The following is a 23,515-nucleotide window of genomic DNA, read 5'->3' as shown; positions in this document are numbered from 1 at the left end:
CAAAAATAGCTCATTTGAAATAATTGCTCTGGAACAGCTATTTGGGCAGAAAGCTGTAGGGATATTTCTCAACCATTTTAGATTAGTTATCTCAGTAACTTTCTAAGTATAGACAAGCCCTCGTGATGTGTCCTGCCAAATGGAGATTGTTCTATTCAATTAGCTCTCATTAAGGAAGGCAGAGAGGGGTAAAAGTAGATTCTCATTAACTATACATTTTCATATTTATTAAACAGAAGTGAGAATACACAAATTCAATTTCACATGTGTTTTTTACTCATTGAGTGAACCAGGCTTTCTATGGAAGCTACAAGCCCTCTCACTGGAGACTTAAATGTGTCTGAAAAAGGCTGTTTGGCATTTGTGAGACCAGGGACACTGCCGTTCTAAGTGAGCATCTGAATTGTGGTTATGAATCACGATTATGAATTATGATTATTTCATGGAAAGGTCATTGTGGAAGAATCTTATGTTTGGGTTTTTTTCTCCCCAAAATTCCTAGATCGATTGTTAAGCAGGCCACAAAGTAGCTTTAAATAGAAAGCAATGCTTTCAGGGAGTGAAAACTAACACTGTATGTCAGATGTCAGCTTCTCCATAAAACTCAGAGTTGCCTACAAAAAGCTGACATCTTTTCTAACTGCAGTGTTTCAGGCAGTAGTGCATTTAAGCACTGAGGAAGCAGAGTTTGAGTAGGAAATTCAGACTTTTACCCATTATATGCACAAGTAGAAAATGCCACTGCTTGGTACTCAGTGCATCCTTCAGGAGTGCTGTGTTGAAGCTGCTCTCTGTGCTTGCACTGCTGCCCTTGACCTTCCCCTGTTCCAGAATACTGTGTCTTAGAGAAAAAGAACTTCATAATTCTTTCTAAAACCCCATGCCTAAAGAAATTGCTACATGCATATGGATTAAAAGCTAGACCGTTTATTTATATTTAGATCCTAATTGGACATAGATTACTATCCAGGCCAGACTAAACACTTTTAATTTACCAAACCAGTGCTGGCTATAAAGAGAGGGTGAAACAAATGTTTAATATATCCTATATCATCTTTCCCAAAATGGTTTCTATTTATCATCCCAGTACCTAATCAATGCAACTACATATAAAATCCACAGATTTTATAGTCCAGTAATAAGTACATGCAAATTATGTTGTCATATAAGCGTATTGGCTCAAAAAGATGTATAATACCTATCAGACTAGTTAGCCATTATCTTAATTATGAAAGGATTATCCCCGTAAAGGCAAGGCCATAATATAATAGGAGTTCTGAAATATGAACAATCTCTAGCTATGTTTACCATTAATTCAGACTGCACTTATACTCCCATTTCCCCTTTTCTACTGTTTATTTTTGTTAATGTTTATGTGTCCCTTTGTAAGCAGCAATATGGTACAGCATCCCATCAAATGCACTATGAAAGCTCCAAAGAGCCATCCTAAGTATATTAATCCTCCATAAAAATAAATAAGCTATATGAGAGAGAGCATTTCTATAAGGCTTGAGTGTTAGTACTGGCAGCTGGAGCACGAGGTGGTGAGAATGTGTGTGCCAACTTTGAGATTCATGCATGAAAAAGCTCTTTGTAGTGTTTTTTTCTGAGATCAGTTTTATTGGTGGATTTTTTTCCCCCCTCTTAGTGAAGATTTTTCCGTAATACAGACACTGTCTTTATCCCTCTTTCTGTGGAAGTCAAAAATGCCTTCTGAAGGGCAGGCAAAAGATAGGGGAGTCTGAAAGAGATCAGGTCACACAAGAAAGATGTTTCACAGTTGGGACTTTGTAAATATAATATAGAAAAAACAACAAATATAAGAAGTAAACCCCCATCTCTTCCTAACATTACATTTGCTCTGATGTATTTTCTGAAAGCCGCCCAAGTATAACTATTTATTTTAACTAAAGTAATCAAGATTAATGTCAGCAGTTATGACACACGCTGTTTGCTAAAGAACACATAGAACAATTGCTCAAGGCAAGCTTCATTAAGAAATCAGATAAAATTAGTAAAACTGATTATATTTCAAAACTCAGCAGCGGCAGCAGCTCAAATTGCCATTCAGGAGTCTCCAATTAACACAATTGGTCTTGTTCACAATCAGCTTTGTAATCTCATTAGCCTATTATATTTTAATCATTGGGATAACTGCACAACAAAACTTATTTTATTTTTGCACTGCTGACGGCATAAGTGAACGTGCAACATACTTTTTCTTTCTCTTTTCTTTCTTTTTCTTCTCCTTTTTTTTTTTTTTTTTTTTTTGTTTCCAGAGAACAATGCAGACTCCTTAGAGCATTATCCTGGTTACAGATTATTACCATACACTCTGTCACTGCTAGGGAACACTGACAGCAGGCATCTAATTTGGCATTAATTGGCAGGGGACTAATTGCATAACTGACATTGCTAGGGAAACTTAGAGGGTACAAGGTAGGGACAGTACAAAGTATCTGAAAAGAGAGACGGGAAGAAAGAGCAAACGAACGCCTGCAGACAGCTCTGTGGACACATGCATATAACTCGTTTGCCTCCTTGGTGCGCTGCCTTGTTTCATAAATGTGTTCCAGAGATATTGGCCCTTGTAAAAACACAAAGTCTTTCTGTCCTTTAGGTACTGGCAGTCTGAAAATACCTACAATACCAGTGTTTCATTGATATTGAGTATTGCCTGCTGCAATGAGATTATGTTCTATTGATGGGAACTGGGGTGTAACATAGCCATCTACAGAAAGCAATAGGTTGCCCTATTTTCAGGCTGAAAATGCTATGTATTTTATGAACTGCCTCTATCTTGCACACCAGGGATGTCTCTGTGGCTAAAGCCATAATAGGATTTTCCTAAATGATACAGAAATACAAATATTCTGACTGAGCACTTTTCTGGGCTCGTCTTATTTACCAGCAAGCTTTGATACAGTATTTTGCTTCCATCTTTTAAAGGACATTTTCAATTTCCCATTTCCCTTATGAGTGCTTCCTGTAAAGGTGTCAATAACCACTAATTGCGTTCTGCTTGGCCAGTCTGCAAATCAAAACAGCAGAGGCAGCAAGCCAATATGCATTCAAATCCCGTTACTTGGCTGCCTCATTCTCAACTGGAAAGATATGAGGAGGCAAATATTCATACAATTGTATGCTGAGAAATTCAGAGTTGCTCCTGTGATCTCCAAAGATACCTATGCGGCTGCTGTTAATTCCCAGACTTTTATTTTAAGAGGGTTACTGCTGGGGGTATTTCAATGTTGTTTGTTTTATCTTCAGTCCAGGAAATGGCATGTCTTAGATCAGAGCAAATGTAAAAGGAAATAGCTCTGCAGTAAGAGCAGAGGGTATGCAATAATTAAATTAGCAGCTTGCTTCCACAAGCAGGCCAGTGACAGGACATGGTGATTTTACTGTATTGGTGGTCTAAACAAGTGATGGGTGGGATTTAGTTGTGCTGAATATCATACAGTGAAAAAAGTCACTGATTTGATTAATTTTGCTCCTGTTTCATGACTTATATGTCAGCAGAGTGTTGATTTTCTTAAATTGATCGGTCATGCCAAGGTGTTAGCTGCCTAATTTCTGCTTGTAATATTCAGCCTGGAGTTTGCTTGAGAGCAGTTTGTTGTCAGCATTTGCTACTGCGGTTCAAACTGCTTTGATTTCACACCATCATAAAGGCCATTTTCCTTTCCTGCTTTGAGGAACAAGCTTTCCAGGGTGGCTTTCCACCAACAGAGCTCCCAGAAATACTTTCCACAGATGTTTTTCTGATTTCACTTAAAATCTTCAGCTTGGGCAAAAGTTTCTGCCAGAGAAATTCACATACAGAGAAAACCCTTACAGGAAGGACCTCTGGAGGTGCCAAGAGACCAGCTCAGATCAACTGAAAATGCCAAGTGCCTGCATGCAGGACACCACATTTCCAAGCCCATTTGTTTCTGTTCTGACACGGAGGGGGAGCAGAGGTAGTATCTCTGATGTCTCTCCCCACCACAGCCTGTTTCGAACCACACCCAGCTTGGCTACCGGGGGGCCATGGGTCTTGTATTTCTGGTGACTGTAGGGATGACCCTTCCTGATGATGCTGGAGGATTGCTGAGTCACAGGCTTTTTCTCCTGTGCGCATGGATCCAAAAGCAGCAGTTTTTCCCTCTTCCACAGAGCATGTGAGTAAGTGCATAGTCAGGTCCAGGAAGATAAATTAACATTGAAAGAGAGCAAGGGAAGATGGGAGATCTTTCCTTTTACCTGCTAACTAGCATATTTGACCACATTTATAATAATCAGACAATTAGAAAACCTGAACAGGTTACTCCATCACCTTTTTTGGGGCAATAGTTTGAATAGATGATGGATTTTGTTATCATTTTGCCTAAATAACTTCCACTGTTAGTTGCTTTTAGTTTAAACTTGAATCTTATCACCTTCTACCCTGTTCTGCTAGTTTTCTATGAAAGACATAAAATACATGTAGAGATTGGACAAGCAAGTGGTATGATGCTTGTTCTCAAACACAATATTCTAAGGAGGAGAGCATTGAGATACCAACTCAAGCTCTTGCTTACCACTTCTGGAAATCACAGATGTGATACAGTGGTACAAGTGGCTAAAGGTGAAGGCAAATCTGGCACAACTTTGTTGTTGTGAGATATTCAGTGATGTTTCTTTTGTTGTCATCCCAAATTTAAGAGTTGTGCTTGGCTCCCTTCTTCACGCTATGTTTTATATAGCTCTTCGAATGAAAGCAGGCCCAGAAGGGCACTGATCCCTAGACTGATGTGCCTAAACACATCAATGTACTCACTGCCAGCCCCCCACTTCCCGTACCCCGGGTGTTCTGCATTATCACTTCATTGCACAAGCTGGTTGGTGAGGATTTCTACTTTACAGGAAAGGTTTGCTGGGATGGGAGCTGAGGCCAGCTCATTCTTAGTATCAAGTGATGCTGTGCTACATAGATATTGCAGAGTGTCAGCCAAACCAAGCCGACGCTGTTTAATGCTATAAGTCATGGTTTCTGACAGCTGCTGGCTTATTGGTGCATTTTTTTTCACCAAGCATATTTTGCATGAGTTGCAAAGGTGATGCTATCATTGGAAACAAGTGGAATCATGATGCAGCAGGCAGAAATGCACAGGCAGCAGCAGAACACTGGGGCAGCAGAAAGGGTTGAGGGGGGAAAGTTGTTGTGGTATTTAAATGGAGTTGAATTCTGCTTCAGAATCTGTGATTGAGCATTTCTGTAAAGGAGAGCCTCTACTGCTGTCACTCAGCTGACCATGCCCTTATCTTTTCCTTTGCTCCTGAGACTTAACCCTGTTGACTTCAGTGCACCTCGCAGCAAGCTGCTTTCCAGCAGCTGCAGTCAGAATATGCGTGAAAATGCTCCCTTACTGCATCTGCAGAGTGTATTGGAAGGAAAGTCGATGAGGTTAAGCTGCCGCCTCCTACAGCCACCCAGGAGACAAGCAAGCTACTCCCAGGCAGTAGACTAAAAAGTATTCAAAGCCACGGTGGTGCCTCCATACAAACACACACAGTGGGCCAGCTGGGAGACAATTATATCAGCTTGATGTCAAACAGCACTATGATGGGATGTCATCAGTCTCTGTGGGTTTAAGAGTTAAAGTTCATTCGCTGCATAGGTATTTTCTGAAGAAAATATTTGTGGGAATTCTGAAAGACTAGTGTAGCTTTATAAATACTCTTAAAAACAATAATTTATGACACTGTAGAAAGAAGTGGGTTTTTCCTTCATGACTGAGACTAACCTATTTATTAACTTATTTCTTTGCCCTGTACCAAGGTGGTTCACATTTTCTTTATATTGGGTTCTTTGCAGCCCCAGCCAGCCATTTTAAGCCTGGGAACACAGTTAGTCCATCATATGTGGCCAAGCTGGCTTTTAAAAGGCTGCCCACACCTCAGTAGAATCATCAGGTTTCCCCCTTCAGACCTGGGCTGGTGGGGTACGATGAACCCCGCAGGCACAAACAGCCTTGCATGTCGTCTGCTGTGCGTGCCTGGTTCTCCCACTGCTGTTGAGCAACGTGTGCTGTTCTTTGTTTCTGCCATTTTCCAGTCTCTCCCTACCCGTCTGGGCACACAATGATTCCAGAAGACCATAGGCAAAGCAAATTAGAATGATGTGCCTTGGATTTTGCACCAGCGAGCCTCAGTTCAGCTTCAGAAGTTCATTGTTAGTCTTTCGGTATGATGTCGGCTCCCTCAGCAGCTCAGACAGCAGCAGCAGATGGGCCTAAGAGTTATGTTTCTGAGCATGCCTGCCCCTCCTTGCTCTTCCTGTCTGTCTGTGTGCTCACATTTTGTGTTGTAAAATCACACAGCATGTATCCCAATGCCACCCCCAGCAGCAACAACAGAAAAACCCTGGGACTAGCGGAAAATGTATCTGTGGGACTGAAAGGTACCTCAGGATCCCAGGATCCTGCTTTCTGCAGTCCCAGGTTGCATTCCCTAGTTAAGCACCATCAATATCAATACTTAATGGTATTCTCTAAGCTCAGGCAGTGAAGAAAATAGGGTTGTTATCTATCAAAGCACATTTTAGTTTTTGACAAGTAAAAAGCAGCATGGGGAATGCAGTAAGTCTGAAATGAAAGCCTAAAAGAAAACTCATATAACATCTGGTGTCATTTATCCCCTGTTGGCCTTTCATAGTGTGATATGATGAGCTTGTTCTGATTTAAGATCAGATGATTTGGTTTGAAAGAGGGGAGTGGGGGATGCAGCCAGTCTGGCAGCAAATTGGGATACAAAATCTGCTCAAATAATTGGAAACACGACAGATTTTCCTTAACTGATGCCAGTGGCATCTTAGTTTATCCATCTCTCTCAGCTGAATTTGTTAAGTGCATTATCTTATTGGTTTTAAAGTTTTCATCTCACTTATTTGCAGGGGAAAATGTGAGCAAATCAGTCATGATGGATTGCCTAATTTTCTGGGCTGAATAAACCGGTTTTATAAGACTGTTGATTCCTGGGTTATTAGTTAATAGAAACATTTATCAATTTCTTTATAGAGAAGGGGAAAAAAACTTTAACCAATGATTGCATTTTAAAACTTTCATTAATGTTTCCACATAATGCTTAGTGTTGGACATGAATATGGTAATCACAGATTTTGGGTTGGCTTGAAGCAGATTTTTTTTGTCCTTCCTCCCTTCTCTTTTGTCTGTAGAAATGTAAAAAAAGTAAAAGCAAAAGGGTGTCATTAGATTGGTAATTATATTGAGCGTTCTTTGATCAAGAAAAGGGTCAGAGAAAGACAAGTTTCTAACTTGCAAATGTTGATGCCTGTTTCTGTTACCAATTTTCTTTACACAAATGGGGCCTGGTTCTGTGAGCTTGAACCCTAATGACTTCGCAGTCTCTGTCTTCTTCTTGGTATACTCAAGAACCAGCTGGATGTTAACTCTGACTTCTGTGTGATGTAAGTACATTGTTAAAGTTACCTACTAGTCCACAAATCCCTTGAGGTTCTTTGGTTCTAAATAAATGCACGGCTTTTTGTGTGGTTCACAATAGAACCTCTGAAAATGTTGGTTTGTTGACAGAAATCTAACTGATATAATTTATGAAGTGACCCTATTTAAAAAACAAAAAACAAAAACAAAAAAAAACTTTCACTTCTTAAAGAGAAGGACTCTCAGTTTTACAAAGTGTCAGGTCTGAAAAAAATTCATTTTTAAATGCAATGTCTCCAAGCAGACGAAGACTCAGTGTAAACAGAAGGGTGATGTAGCCAGTTGACTGCATTAGATGTGGCACACACACTGCCCCAGCTGATGCACACAGGGAAGAAAAAAGAATTCAGAATGTGGCTTGCCCTCACCCAGGGTGTAGTTGTGCCCATTACCTACATATTATAAAGCCCTTTGCATAAAGGGCCTTAATGTAACTAAGAATCTTTGCACATTGATCAAACCGAAGTATCATTTAAAAAGACATCAAGTTCAGAGCAAGAATACATCATGTGTGGACTGGTGAATAATGAACTCGTGTTCTAAATGAGATGCAGTATGTCCATTAAATTTTTTTAACACCTCTATTTCCATCTCCATCTCCTTTTTAACATCTCAGATACCTGTGTTGAGCCTTGGTTCCAGAAGTGCAAAAGACACTTCCTTCGGAATAAGAATGAAGGGAGTTAAAAAACTTTTATGCAAGTAGACTTTGCTGTGAAATGTTATCTTTTGTTAGTTCAAAGGTTTCTGAAGATATAAATTCTTCACAACTGCCCTGAGGTACTGAGAATGTAAATTGAATACTTTACAATTTGTAGACTGTTCCTGCAGTAATGTGTATCTCCTCTGTGAGTGAGTGTTTGGGGATTTTTCAATTACTGTAGTCTGAAAACTCTCTGAGATTCTTTAGGGCAGAAAAAGGCTTCCTTCTCAAAGTTGAGTCACTGATGTTCAAATTAGCTGCCAAAAGCATTCTAATGATCTGTGTTCCAGATTTTGCTAAACAGGGAAAAAAATTGGCCCATTTCACCAGGGGAGAGAAAAAAAAAAAAGTCTTTCCTCCCCCACCATAAGTATTCAAGGGTTAGGCGTTTTGCCAGGGTCAAGAATGAGATGAATTGTTGACAATAAGTACACCTTGTTCGATAGGTCAAGGTCATTATTAAGGGATTCAAATGAACCTCTTTACATTTCCAGGGCTGTAGCATATGTGTGGCCTCCAGGCTCACAGTGTTGTTTAATAGCTTTTGCGAAGCCGTAAGTTAAATGATAAATTGGTTGAATATGTCTTTAAACTCAGTACATTTGAAGATCGTACACAGTACTCTCTCATTTTTATATACTGTGATCAAATGCATTTTACAGAGCATAGTGCAAATGGTCAGAAATACCTGCATTGTGCCAGCTGATTATGATTTAGCAGTGTTTACTGTAGACTACTCTTGCTACAGTTTATTGCTGCTAAGGTCAATAACTAATACAATTTAACAGCTATTGCATTTCTAATAAGTAAAAGATCCTAGTGTATTTCTAAAGGCAACGTGCACTAAAAATAGTGCAGTTAAAACACCCAGGTACTGGGGGTGATGGAACTCTATAATATTAAGTAACTCCTTAGGACATCAGGAAGACCTTCTGTGATAGCCAGCAGAGGTGACCATCTCAACCCATCTGATTGTCCAGGGTTGAGCTGCTTCCTGGCTTGAGAGCGGGTGAGTGGACTGTTGCACCAGGCTGGTTTATCGGTGGGATCTTTCCAAAACCTGTGGATTGGTCATCTGTCTTCAGATACAGCACTGATGTAATCAGTGCCCAGATGAGTTGATGTGGTTAACTTGCCAGGATTTGGGTTGCTTGACTTATGCAGTGTCTGCACTGCAATTGCTCATTTGGAGCCACTTCTGGCTCGAAAATCGGGGAATGTTCTCTGAAATTAAAAGGCAGCAGATTAAAGTGTGATGCGAGGAAGTATTTCTTGCTTGGCGTGAGGGATAACTTGTGGAATTCGTTGCCACAAGTTGACATGTTCTGAGAGCTGGAAAGTCAGAAATGAGAGACAAACTCAATGGTATTGGAAAACTGTTTCATTCTGGTAGCCTGGCTCTGTTCATCCTTTGCTACCCTGATGTGGTTCACAACATTTAGTGAGTATTTCGAGTCTCCTTTCGAGTTTTTTTTGTGCCCCTCAGCCAGTTGCTCTCTGCCTAGCATTCTCCATTACCAAACCTTGTTTTCATTCAGATCCCACCGATTACAATCCTTGTAGTCTTTGGAAGAGAAGACCTACCAAAGCTTCACCATTTCCTATTCCATTAGTCCCTACCCACCAGTGTTATTTTGCTCCACTGCTTGCTTTGCCATTTACCTTTGTCAAAAGTCCTGCAGCACGCTCTTCGTAGACCATCTGCACTATGCCTGGCTTTCAAGTACGTGATCCAGCAGGGAGGAGATTTGACTGGACAGGAATTCTTCGTTTGATACAATGAATGCATAATTAAAGAGGATTTTAATACAAGGAAGTATCAGAAACATAACTTTGACCATCATGTCTGGGCTCAGGCAAACCAGAAGTCTTTCTGTGACTTTGAAGAAAAAAAAGTCACAATTTATGAGCTTTCCTTAGCTGATCATTTCTTAAACAAACTCCTGTGATAATTCTTCATTGATAACATGGCTTTAAAACAGGGAAATAAGGACACTGACAATTAGGTTATATGACACAGTTAAAGCCCATGAGTCTAGAGTGGTTTGGTGAACACACAGCGGGGACGAGGGTATTTTCCACACAGGTTTCTCTGCAACCCAACTTTTTAACCCTGGGTCTTTGACTTTTCTCTAGTACTATTTAGTTGCACAGATTATCCAGGGTAAACTGAGTAAGTGGGCCAGATTATGCAGTCTGATGTGTTTATTTCTGAACGAGCAATTTCTGGGATCTGTTAATGTTCCCTGGTCGGATTACGGAAGCACCGACTTTCCCCCTTTCCTGAACGTGTCGGTGTTTTTCCCCGCTGGTCTCTCACCGGCAAGGATGACATAAGCTGCCATCGGGCCTGTTCCCTGGCAACCATCCCATTTCTTGGCTCTTTCAGCTCCAGCTGAAAGGCAGTCCGAGTCACCCTGCACATTTCCAGTGTATCAAACAGACATAGGCCCAAGTTAATCTTGTTAGCACAATGAGGCAGTTTTCAAACATTGCAGCAAATCAAATCATCCCTAAGGACCAGGAGGGGGGGAGGAGAGGGCGGAGGGAGGGTGGGGGAGAAGGAGGCAAAGGCTAACCATCAAATGTGGAATTAGCATGGGGGGAGCCCGGCTGCTACCTGGCTGCTGCCAGCGAGGTCCTTTGGCCAGGCACCGCCGGGTCCTACTCTTCCCAGTGCCACCTCCCTCCCTGCCGGTCCCCGCATCTGCGCCCTGCTCAGAGCAAAGGCAGCAATGGGCAGCGACAGCGAGGGAGCTCATCTATCTGTGAGGAAAGAAGCAGCTTTGATGGTTCCCCAGTGGATGTAATTGTGCTCATTACTGCCCATTTACATTTCATCACTCGATTATCACAAATGCCTCATTACTGTTGATAAGGGTTTGCTGTTGAACTACTTGCTAACTATTCATTCCTGAGCTTTGCTGTCATCGGGCAGACCCGTGTGAGACAGGAGGGGACGGGGGAGGGCTGGGGCAGAGGGGGGAGCATGGAGAAGGCATTGCGGTGGGGAGGAGAGACAGGAGGTGAGAAAGGTCTTCTATCAGATTTGATTAAAGGCTGTGATTTAAATCGATATTTAATAAAGTGGCTGCTGCCACATAACGCGTGCAATTCCCCATGCAGGCAGAATCATGAATCCGAGGGCCTTGCCGCCTGCTACATAACTCAATTGGGTTTTGTGCACTGGTCTGGCACCTGTGTCCCTGAGCACAGCGCCTCCGAGGTAATGGGTTTATGAGCCGATGAACAGAGCTGATAGGTTCTAAATGGATTAACTAGGTGTCTGCAGCCTAGTGATGAATACATCAGGAAAAAAAAAAAAAGAAAAGGAGAGAGAGAGAAAGGAAAAAGGGGGAAAAAAATTGTCTACATAAGCAGAGAGCGATAGAATGTGTTGACAGACACTGTGGCTGTCACGAGCCCCACAGGGTGAAACACTGCTCAGCTCCTGTCAGTCAAGTGCTCTCCAAATAATGGGTGAAGATACCAGGCAGTGAGGCTTCACAAGCCTGCAGGTGCCAGGTAGCGTCACCCCGCTGCTGCTCCGACAAGTGCTGCAAAAGGCTAAAGTGGGGCATGACTCATTTCACAGCTACGGCTGGCTCCTGAGGTCATCAGAGGCACTGCGTATGCCTCTTCGGCTGGTGGGCCTGCCTTCCACGATGGCTTAAGCGCATGTTCAAGCCAACCTGTATGTGTATTTGTATCGCTGGAAATAGGTTATTGTTGCTATTATTGTGGTCTCGCAGAGGTTTCTCAAGCAGGGTTGGATTTCTGCAGTGCTGAGCCCTGCACACAACCATCCTCTGTAGGGCAGTTGCTGCCCTTATGTGCTTTTTAAGTGAATAAACCACAAGAGTGACGAAAGAATATTATCATCTTCCCAGTTGGTGGATAGGAACTGACAGATTAAATAATTTGCCCAAGATTCCATAGGAGAGCTGGAAATTGAACCCAAATCTCTTAAACTCAAGTCTAATGCCCTAACTATGAAGTCATCCTTCCTCTTCTGGAAGGGCCCATGGAGTCTCATAGTCCATGATTGATGTATGGAATATGTGGTAAGTGGAAAATGAAATCAGATAGACTTTAATGCTGACCTCCATTTACTACTATTAAGCTTCCAACAGTACAGTAGTAGGTTGGAGAATTTAGTGGAATTTTATGTCTTTCCTACCTCATTTCACATCGGATAACAAGATACATGTTTTGTAAGTTCCATTATCTGCCACAGTGCTGCAGAAAAAAAGTAGAAGTCACGTTAGTATATGCAGACATTACACAGATAAATGAGCCGACGTCTGTATCTGCTGTCACAGTTACACAGGAGTTAACCAGACGGGATTGAAGTAGGCAGCTGTTCTTTAGAATATGTTGCCTTTTCACGAAAAAATTGAAAACTGAACATTTTTATTTGAAAAATACTTCCACAGTGCTCATGTGAGTTATATTTTGGATCTTTATCCCACCATTGTTCTTGCTGTGTGATTCTCCCTAAACAGATTACATTGCATATAGTTTTCACCTCTTGCTGAGCTGCTGCAATGAATTATGGAATCCATTGGTTTCCTTTGGGAAATGAAGTCTGAAATATCAGTACCCCAGATATTTCCAAATTGAAATCTCTAGTTAAGAAAAAAAAAGTAAAAAAGGAATCTTTTGCAAGAAATAGCATTTATTGAGAAACGGAGTAATTTTTAGTCTTAAATATGTGTAACATAGGACAGGATAGCCACAACAGATAGCTGTTTACTATGCTGTTGCACATAAACCACAATTTAAAACCATTGTCTGATCATGTTAAGCTGTGATTTCAAAAGTCTGCCCAGTCAGGATGCCTCCAGGAGAGCAGATTCTCTGAGGATGTTGAACACTGCCTCTTTATTTGAGGTATTGCTGTGCACCCACATTTACTGGTTGCTTTTGAAATTCTTGTCCCAATTTTTACAAAGTCGAATTCTGAAAGGGGGAAAAAAATCAGTGGTATGAGTTATTTTTTTTTCCTACAAAACAACATCTACAACACAATTGTATGCAATTAGAGTGGCTGGAATCATTCAGTATTATTCAGACCATCTGGGTAAACTATATAATGCCATACTGGCTATAGTAAACTGCATTCAAAAGTATTAGGAGAAGAAGCAGGTTTTTCTGTAAAGATGCATTTTGGGAAAGGAAAAGAAAGTTATGGACATGAAGGCAAAAATATACACCAGTGGATGATCAGAAAATGATTGGTTCTGTAAAGATAATGCAAACAAGCTCCTTCCCTCCAATCATAATGCTTGTCTGACACACTGAATTTGTGAGGGATTACCTTCTCATTGCAAGTTCACTCTGTGTAACTCAGCCAGATCTCAGCCACACAGGTAGCTGAGCACCCTGGACACAAATGTTCTGTCTGAGTTCTGAAGTCTCTAAATTATGCCTGTGACTATTGAAGACACAATAGATGCCATGATTATACTTATATAAGTCTACATTAAATGAACAGCTATTAGTAAAAACCAAAGTGCATCTCATTTTCTATATCTGTTAAGAGTTTCTTCCAGTTGGTTAGTTCATTGTTATGAAAACAGAATAGTTGATAGAATTTCCAACTACTGCTTTGGCAGTTTCCCCCTCAAAGTTGAGAGGAAAAAAAAAAAAAAAAAAAAAGGTGTTCTATCCACTGGAAACAAAAGTATGGCCCCCCAAAAGGAAAAAGTAACTTGGAAATATCATGTGACAAACATCCAATGCACCATTGGTGGACTCACCATGGAAGGATGTGGTGTGTGATGGCATGTAGTCTGTCTGGGGAGCAGAGTCAGCAGGCAAGCATGAAGGTTAACTGACCATTTACAGTTCTGAGCAGGGAAAGAGCTGATTCTGAAAGAAGGAGCAACTGTGGCTGGCCACAAGGCCATCTTTTATTTAGACTTTCTTGAGGGAAAATCTCATGAAGATTGATAATTTTAATGGAAATTTTCAATTCTGTTCAAATTCTGTTTGTTTTGCTCAAAAAACTGCTTCACTTTTGCTGTTATTTTCATTCTTACTAATGGAGATTCCTGTTTAATAATTATCCTCTTGATATGTGATTTAATTTTGTGGATAGGTCACTTATTCCACCTTAAAAATATGACTGTTGCCAACACTCCTGACATCAGTTCTTCAGTGTGAACTCTAATGCAGATAGAGTTGCAAAAATGTACACAATCAGGTCAGAGTACTTGGCATGGGAAGAAGGAAAATGTAGCTGCTTCTACTTGGCTAATTGGGAGATACCAAAGTAAGACCTTATACAGGAAAAAACATGTATCTTTTTATTTCCTGGTGCAATGAGGAAAATGTACAAAAATGCATTCTTAATGTTTTCATATCAGAATGATTCATTTTACTAAAAATATCAATTAGATATTCCTGCCCTGCCTCCCCCCACTGCATTCGCTCCAAAATAAAAAGACTCTTATGGGAGAAGAATAGTTGCCTTGTGGCATCAAAACATGGGCTGTGTGCACCCATCTGTTCAATGGAAATGATAGACCCCTGAGTCACTAAATGGTGACTCAGAGTGAGATGACCTTGAGATGCTCTCTGAAAAGCCAGCTCTGACGCTTTTGCCATGGTTTGCAGATCACACTTTGCCTTGCCTCCTGAAGGCCCTGATCTTTGTCTTCTGGAAAATGGAAATGCAGACAGAAATAATTGCTTTGGGCTCACCAGCAGGTACTGTGCCGTAGGGTGCCCTTTGATTCTCCTTAGTAAAGATTCCCCTCCTTCTGGTTGCTGCCTTCTGTGGAGAGAAGAGGGTCCTTGGTCATCGTACGACCATGATCCCTCCAGCTCAGGCCCACAAAGTCCTCTCAGATGCCATAGCCAGCACTTGCTTCCTCTCGCTCATCCATTCCTACAAGGAGTCTTAAATCATATCCCTTCTGGTTTCACCCGACAAAAGACTGGGGGTACACATACACATACATGTGTGCTGAGGAGCGGTCCACAAGCGATTTCTTCTGTAGAGAAATTTTGTAGCACTGAGGTATGCAAAACTGCCTCTAAAATGGTTTAGAATGCACAACTGCCTATAAAACAGTTTAAGGTGTTGAGCACTCACAAATCTTACCTCAGCAAGAGCAGTGTGGGTGTTCAGCTCCTCTGGATCTTGGCCTCAGGGTCAAATCATAGGAAGGATTTACTCATACCTCAGCTGAGAAACATTTTGCAGATGCTGCTCAATGTAGGCATCTGGACCAAGGAAGATAATTAAACCAGGACAGAAACAAAGACAAACCTAAAGAAGATTTGACCAATTGAGTCCCTTTGTTTGCATCAACTAAACATTTGTGCACGGTAATCCAATGGTTAGAATAAATATTTGGTGCCTACTTGGTAATATTCATGAAATGCATTTACTTGTTTAGATTTTTCCAAATCTGCATGCCTAAACTTTAAGCACATGTGCAATCAGCTTCAAATTTTCCAAACAAAAATAGATCAAGAAAGGGGGGGAAAATAGCATCTGCTCTTCAGCTAATCAAACCACCCAGGGAGATTGTCCGTAAACATTGCAACGACCAGGTCCTCATGCTGCTCCTTATTCCTCACATGGCACATTGTGTAATGGCCGTTAACTGAAAGCAGATCATTGGAGATCACTAAAAAGTGGTTTTCAACCCCAGTAGAGCAGTCCCAGTTTTCACTGTAGAGTGTCATACCACTTAGTCTTCCAATCAAGATGGCTTGTACAGCAGCTGAAGTCCACGTGAATGAGCTTATCTCCTTGGAATACAAGGGATAAAGCACCTTGGAACAAGCACCTCACCAGTTGCTGCAGGTGAGGTGAGAACAGCACCAGCCGAGCACCTGGCTCAGAAGTAACCATTGTCTCCCCTACGCAAAACACCCCACCATGTCTGCGCAGAGACAAGCACCTTATCACCTCACTGTTCAATTGCCTCTAGACTTCTCTTGCTACAGATAGTCATGAGAGATGGAGGAGAGATCGGCAGCACTGCCGGGTGGCCCCCCTGTGGAGCAGCGGGGGCTGCCCCACACTGGACACAGCCAGTTCCAGCTGTGAAGGAGAAGAAAGAGGGGGACAAGGCACTCCAGGAGTGAGGGCAGAGTCCCCTGGAGAGACCTTGGTGAGGCAGGTGGAGCTGGGAATGAAGGAATGAAGGTAAGAAGAGGGGCAGGGAGGATGAAGGTGTTTTACTTTTTTTGCCTCTATTTCTCACCATCCAACTCTGTTTTAGTTGGCAATAAACAAAATTAATTTTCGCCAAGTTAAGTCTGTTTTACTCATGAGGGTAATGGGTGAGTTTTCTCCCCATCTTCTACCTTGACCCATGAGATTTTTCCATCTTATTTTCTCCCCTCTGTCATGTCGAGGAGGCAGACTGAGCGAGCATCTGGGTGGGTGTCTGGCCAGGGCCAAGTCACCACAGAAGGAAAGTCATGATAGCAGGAAAAAAGAGGATTCTCTTGATAAACGCAATTATAATACTTTTAAATATCACAAGGCAATCTATAGCTATATGATATAGTTTAAAATAAAGAAACTGGAACAAAACCATCCAGTGTGTGTGTAAGCTATTGCCTTGTGCTGAACAAAATGCCAGCTCTTCCTGGTGTGCCTGTGTGTCCCTTAAGAAGAGTTACTTGCCATCTTGTTTAATGAGCGCTTGTGCATGTTGAAAAAGAAAAGGTGATTTCTATCTGTGCTGTTAGTGTGACATTTTAAGCGGCTTCAGTGGATAGAGTGCTGAGAACTTGAAATGAGAAAGATTATACTGTACTATTTGCTTAATGTTACATGCTACTTAGACCTGTATCCCATATTGGACTAGTGGGAAAATGAGATTAAGAAACATGCCAATAGACGGAAAGGTGACGAAAAAAGGTGATATGAGGGCTAGCTGTTTTATCCATTACAATTTCATACTAAACAACAGCGACTGTATTCACTGTTGATTTTTGGTGGTTTGCTCCTTATTTTTACTCAAGACAGGGCGCTCTCATGGTCTCATACAATGCATAACACTGTGTCAGCTGTTCTCCTTGAGTGGTCTTTCTATCAAGCATGTTGTCATGTTAAAAACGGTAGTGGGAAAGGAATAGTCCTATCTTATACTGGAAAGACTCACTGTGTGCAGGATGAAAAATGGATAGGGTAGGGCTAATGTGTATTTCGCCAGTATGATTGTCTCTGGATCTGCTAGTCAGAAGAAAGCTTGTGCCAGTAAGAAAATGGTGACAGAAAGAGCCAAGAACTGCTGCTTGGAGAGGCAAAGAGTTGCTTTCATTTCTTGTACCTAGGGTACGTGATGACAGCAACTCTGAATCTGAGTATGTGACCATTGCCAAGTGCATGGGAGCACCACCGTGTCCCTTCACAATCCCGTTTCCACCAGATCAGGATGCGCCATTCTGCATTTTTTAATATGTGGGCTGCAAGGGGAGTTTGTGCCTAAACAACGTGTTTCGGAGTCAAACCATCAAGTCTCTCTTTTGTTGAGTTGCAATATGCTGTAAGATACTAAGAAGGTTGCAATGAGATTTTTTCCCTGCCCCCCTGCTGTTATGCCACCTCCTGATGGTAAGCAGAGCTTAAAGCAGTAGCCAAGATGTATAGAGAAATTACTTCAGATTTATTTACAGAGACTCATTTGTGTTGAACTAGCAGTTTTCTATTGTGTCAGCAATTCTCTATTGCATTTATTTGTTACTGTGACATTAGGCAAGAGTACAATCCTATTAAACCTGTACATTACATTTCACAGAATTGTAAGCCTTTTCTATTTCACAGAATGAGAAGAAATATGAATTCTTACTGCTGAAAATTCCTGATAAAGCAGTCAAGAATAAAAATACAGTCACTGTCAGGATTTTGATTTTTTTTTCCTTTCCTTTTTTTTTTTTTAAACTTGTGTTTTTTATAACAGCTTTATTCCTAAAATAAAATTTACTGTTTTGTTCCATTTATCTGGATGATAAGGAAGACACTAGGACTACTATTGGTGAAGAATTGGAGAGGAATGTTATCACTCTGTTCTGTCCAGCTGGCATCATGTTTACCAAACAGTTTCTTTGTTTTGAGTTTACCCTTCATTTTGCAGTTAGACCACTGATACAAGGTTTTAGAAATCATCTGTTAAAAACCTGAGTTTAAAATCACAGTTCTTTCTAAACACATGACATGCAAGACCCTCTGAGTGAGTAGATGGTTGCAGAAGGATGATGGCCCCGGGATTTCCCACAAGTTCTCGGGGCCACGTGAATGGCTCTCTCTCGCTGATCCTGCAAAAACCCTGACCAGGGAGATTCCTCAGAGCATCCTCAGGTAGCAAAAAGGCACCCAGTAATGGTTCAGGAATGGTTTGGTTTTCTTCATGGACAGCTAACATTTTGCAGCAGTAGTGCAGACCCATTGAAAATACCATGCAAGTGAATGACTGCATAGCACAGACTAACTTGCTTCTCTCACTTTTTCTGAGGAAATGGAGGAAAAATAGTATTAGTTTGTGCAAATTCCTTACAAAAAGGGAGGTGATGTGGAACTAGCTATAAAAGTCTCTACCACTGTGGTGAGAGTGCATGAGATCAGGGCCTATATATGCAGCCTTTGTTCTGATAGCCCTATTAATTAATTATCTTAATTAATATGATGGATTCACTGGAAATGATAAAGAAATGAGAACTTGACTTTCACTGGAGACAGAGGGCTGTGTTCCTGTTTCAGACCCAGGGTGAGAACCCAACTAATTCCAGTTCATTTCTTGTTATGTCACAGTCTTTGGTGTCACCTTGTACAAATCCCTGTCTCTGTACATCTGGTTTATTTCCCATAACAAGAAGATAATACTTCCTCCCTTCGGAGATGTTTTGTAAGGGTATGGTTTGTGAGGCACTTCAATATTAATGTGATTGAACCCATTTAATTTTGGGGGATGAAAAGCCTATTTGCAAAAGATTGTAAAGTCTGTTCAAATGCTTCTTTACTGACTATTTTATCTGCTGTGGTATGAAAGTTGTTAATATTTTCATTCTATCAACAATTTCTACCTTATCTGTAATACATACCAGTGCAAAGTTAAGTTAAGATGAATTTTGGTTGTAAAAAAGTGACTGTTTTAAACTTTTACTTGAACTTTTCAATGTGAGATTGTCTACAGCAATATGAATTTTCTGAGGCAAATTTTCAGCTACCATACTTCTACATACTTCTTCATACTTCTACTTCTTTTTTCTACTTCTTTTTTTTTTTCTACTTCTACTTCATACTTCTACTACAACTACATACTTCTGTGGGACTGCACTGATTTACACCAGCTGAAGATCTAGCCTGTTGTGTCTGTGTTAATAATAATTTTAGCTGAAGTTACATTAATTTTAAATATTTATTTTTTGCCAGGGACTTATATCTAGCAATGCCTGAATATTTATATCTTTGTCTCAAGGGTTTTATTGTGACAAAATCATGTTTTGTACAGAACTGTTGACTCAATTTGGTTGTTGTTTTCTTTTTTTTTATGGGTGAATCGTTATGCAAGCTGAAATGACTGAACGTGTGTTTTCCCGATTATTAATTTTAATCCTTTTCAAATGCTTAGACAGTGTTGAATTTTAAATCCCATACGGATAAATAGTTATATCATCATGTAGGTTATTTGCAAGCATATATGCTGTGAATCATATGTGCTAACATGATAATTGTTTCCATGTATTTAAATGGTTGAGATATTAGATGACCTTCAAAATCTTACCAGGTGACAAAATTAGAGGTGTGTGTGGAGTTCTGTAAGAGCTAAGCAAGGCTTATCAGAGCTCAACGTGAAAGACTAAGATGACCCATATTTGTTTTTGGGTACTTCTTGAGGAGTTGGTGATTTTTATATTTGGCCAACTATTTGCATAAAAACATACTTGTTTTTCTGCTTCTAAGGGAAGAATTTTAGCCCTCCTAACTCTTCAATGCAATGTAAAAAGGTCTGGAGTAATACTACAATCCAGCTCTGGTGGATTTCCTTGGATAAAAGTTCCCTGTGGAAGCATGAGTGTAGAGGCCAACCAGAAAGGAGGGCTGGGGAGAGAAATGGGGTCCTCAGGGCAGGCCCACTGGCAGCAGGGGTGTTAACAACCCAGGCAATTCTGTGGCAGTCTGGTGAGGCTTGCACAGCTGAGACAGGATGAAGAGACTTTTCTAGGGCACAGGCAGGATTTTTCAAGCTCTTAAGCAATCAAGTTATCACCAAGGTCAGAAGGCAAATCTTTGATGGCTTTCTGCAGGGTGAATAAAGAAGGACAAGGCAGGGTTCCCTGCTAGTACTCTAGAGTTCAGGCTGAGGTTGCAAAGTGCTTCCCATCCCAGCATGTTTTTAAAAGATGAGTCACAGTTGCATGTGCAGAGCATGAGATGCCTAAAAGATGCCAGATTCACCAAGACTCTGAGTGTTTGATCTCTTCAGCTTCAGTCATCTCAAGCTGGACAAGAAACTTTGAGCTGGGAAAGAACTCAGAGTTTCTACTCATGTTTGAAAGGGTAAAATTCATAATCTCTACTGTCTGGTTTCCTAACCCATGATATACATATCATGGTATCCCCAATTCCTTGCATAATAACCCTATTTTTCATGCACATGAACATTATATCTTGAAGGAGGATATATTTAACAACAGGCACCATTGTAAGTTTCGTGTTATTAAGAAATATTTTTAAGACTACTTTGTCATTCACTTTCTTCGATTTAAAGTATACGTTTACCTATTTTGCATTGCAGTATTTTACCACAGATGTCCTGGGTATTAATGCAAGTTACTTTACTTTAACTGTATTTGTGTGTGAATACACATAGACTATTGATCTATGTTAAAAAAATGTGAGGCTATATGACAGCAATGTATTTTCCCTTCAGAGTAGTAGCTTATATAAGTATCTCTATCAGCATTTAACACCCTCTGTAGATGGCAGCTCGCAAAAATTAGACATCCTAATATGTCCCTTAGTGAAATGGATCTTTAATTTTTTTTTCATGATTTAGCATCATTAAACACTTTCATTAGGACATGTATAGGGCAAGTTCATTCAATTCTGGTGAATCAGGAAGATATGGTGAAAGTTACATCTAGCATTAACCTATCAATATTTAAAACATTGTAAAAGACTAAACTACAAACCTATATCCAGAATTAGATGAAAAATTGTGTTTGCCTGCTCTGTCATCTACCTCTCCCCACCAAATATTGGTTTGGGGTTTTTTTTTTGCTAAATATCATAAATTAAATGCTAAACATGATCCAGCATAACTGGAAAAATACCTGAAAAACTGTGTGTAAATTTTCAAGGAAAATCTTGTGTTTTCTAGAAAGTTAAATCCATTAGTTAAATGCTGATAAATAGAGAAATATAATGCAATGTGCAGGAGGGCATTGGTAGATTGAGATGGCTGTACTCTAAGCTTTTAAAATAATAACCAATGTAGCATTGTTTTAAAATGTTTTGCAGAACTTCTTAGCTGAGAGATAAGTATTACAGGGGTCAGGGAAGACAGAAAATATTTTGTAGTACAGCAATGTAATGAAGCCGATTGATACATGTGAATGTTAAAAAGTTCTGTTAACAAGTATTTTATTTCCACTGCTTAAAAGGGAATAGCAGATGAGTTTTCTGAGATTTATAAAATAAAAATACAACCTCTTCAATTTTTAGTACAAAGTCATCTATTTAGAAGAAAAGCTATCATTAAAAAGTTGCAGAAACTTTTATTTGATCACTAGTATGTATTGGTCATCTGCAAAAGATTAGCTTTTGCTTATATTTTTTATGCAATAGCACTTGAGATCCAGCAATAATGCTACAGTTCAGAAACCACTTTGTGGTGACAGCTGGCAAACACCTTCTTTCTTAGTGTCAGTCCCAGTGATACACTTGGAACATATGCTGGGAGATGAAACAAATACTGTGAGGACAGCTCAGAAAACTCCCAGTATGTAATTTATTTCTCAAGACGAATTCAATTTGTTTGCTACATCAAAAAATCACCAAAAAGAATAGCATGAAACACAAAAGAAGTGGCCAACAATTGCAGTTTGGAAACAGCGTAATTCCCCTGTGTATTGCTCTGAAAAATTTTTTTTAAGAATAAGAGAGTTGTATCAGCAGTCTGTAAGACATCACTGTAAAGTTTCTCAGATGGATAATTGTAGGTGACCATAGTTCAAAAGACAGAATGAAATAGGTTAGTGTAATAATGAGGTGGCATCAAAAAGGCCCAGAAGACCGCAGAGGTTACAATGATCTGTCGTACAAGTCACAGATCAACTCACCCTAAACTAACTCTCATAATGTAATGTCAGCATCCTTTTTTTTTTTTCTTCACAGCTTATTAGCATTCTCATTCTTCTAAAAAGCCACGTGGAAATTTTGTAAACATTCACACTAGTTAGGGTTTTCCAAAATTATTCCTGTTACATAACTATTATGTCACAAGGAAGGTGTATAGCTGATAATTGGAATAATTTCTGTACCACAGACAGCACTTCTCTCACTCGCATGTCCTGTGGGCCTACACCAAGGACATCAGAGGATTTCCTACCCTTACCACCTTTGTCCGGAGATACTTCTTTTTAAGGCATTTTGGCCTATCTTTCAAGATCTGCGTTAACTGATGTGTGATTCTAAGGTGTATTCTCCCTCCTTTATTTATTTTAATCCAAAATACATAAACGCATATATGTGTGTGTATAAAAAAAATTAAATATTATAAATTATAAAATACTCTTTGTAGATGTGTTTTAAAGTTTAGAATTCCCAAATAAAACAATATTCCCAACAGCATTTTCCTAGTTTAAAATTATTCATATGCATTCCCCAGAGTACAGGGAAAGCAGATAGCAGAGGCTTTTTATATACAGCGTATAATTGACAAAATCAGGTTCCTGGCATACAGATGAAAAGGTGTCCCAATTCTGCTGGATGCACTTTTTGAAAACTTGCGAGGTTCTTTGATTCACTGAGGGCAATGGCTTGGAAAGATTTGGGATAATTTTGGGGAAGGAAGAGACTGGTGTTTCAGGAAAAATGATTACTCAGTATCCAGAGATCATCTGGGAATGAAGTGAAGGAGTATGTGTGTGGTCTGAGGTCAAGTGTCCCCATTGTTCAATCTAGTCTGTCTCTCAATAATGAACTAGTCATTCTGCAAGCTCTGTCTTTGTAATAGAGCCAAGAATAGAAGAAGGTTTTAAGCAAGCATCTCACTGATGCTCACATTTGCCCCCATTGAATTTCATGGATGCTTAACTATTGCTTCCGAAAATGCTGCCTACTTTTTCTTACGTC

This window comes from Numenius arquata, chromosome 4 (genome assembly GCF_964106895.1).
Source record: "Numenius arquata chromosome 4, bNumArq3.hap1.1, whole genome shotgun sequence".
NCBI lineage: Eukaryota > Metazoa > Chordata > Aves > Charadriiformes > Scolopacidae > Numenius > Numenius arquata.
Note: the sequence above shows the minus strand (reverse complement) of the source record.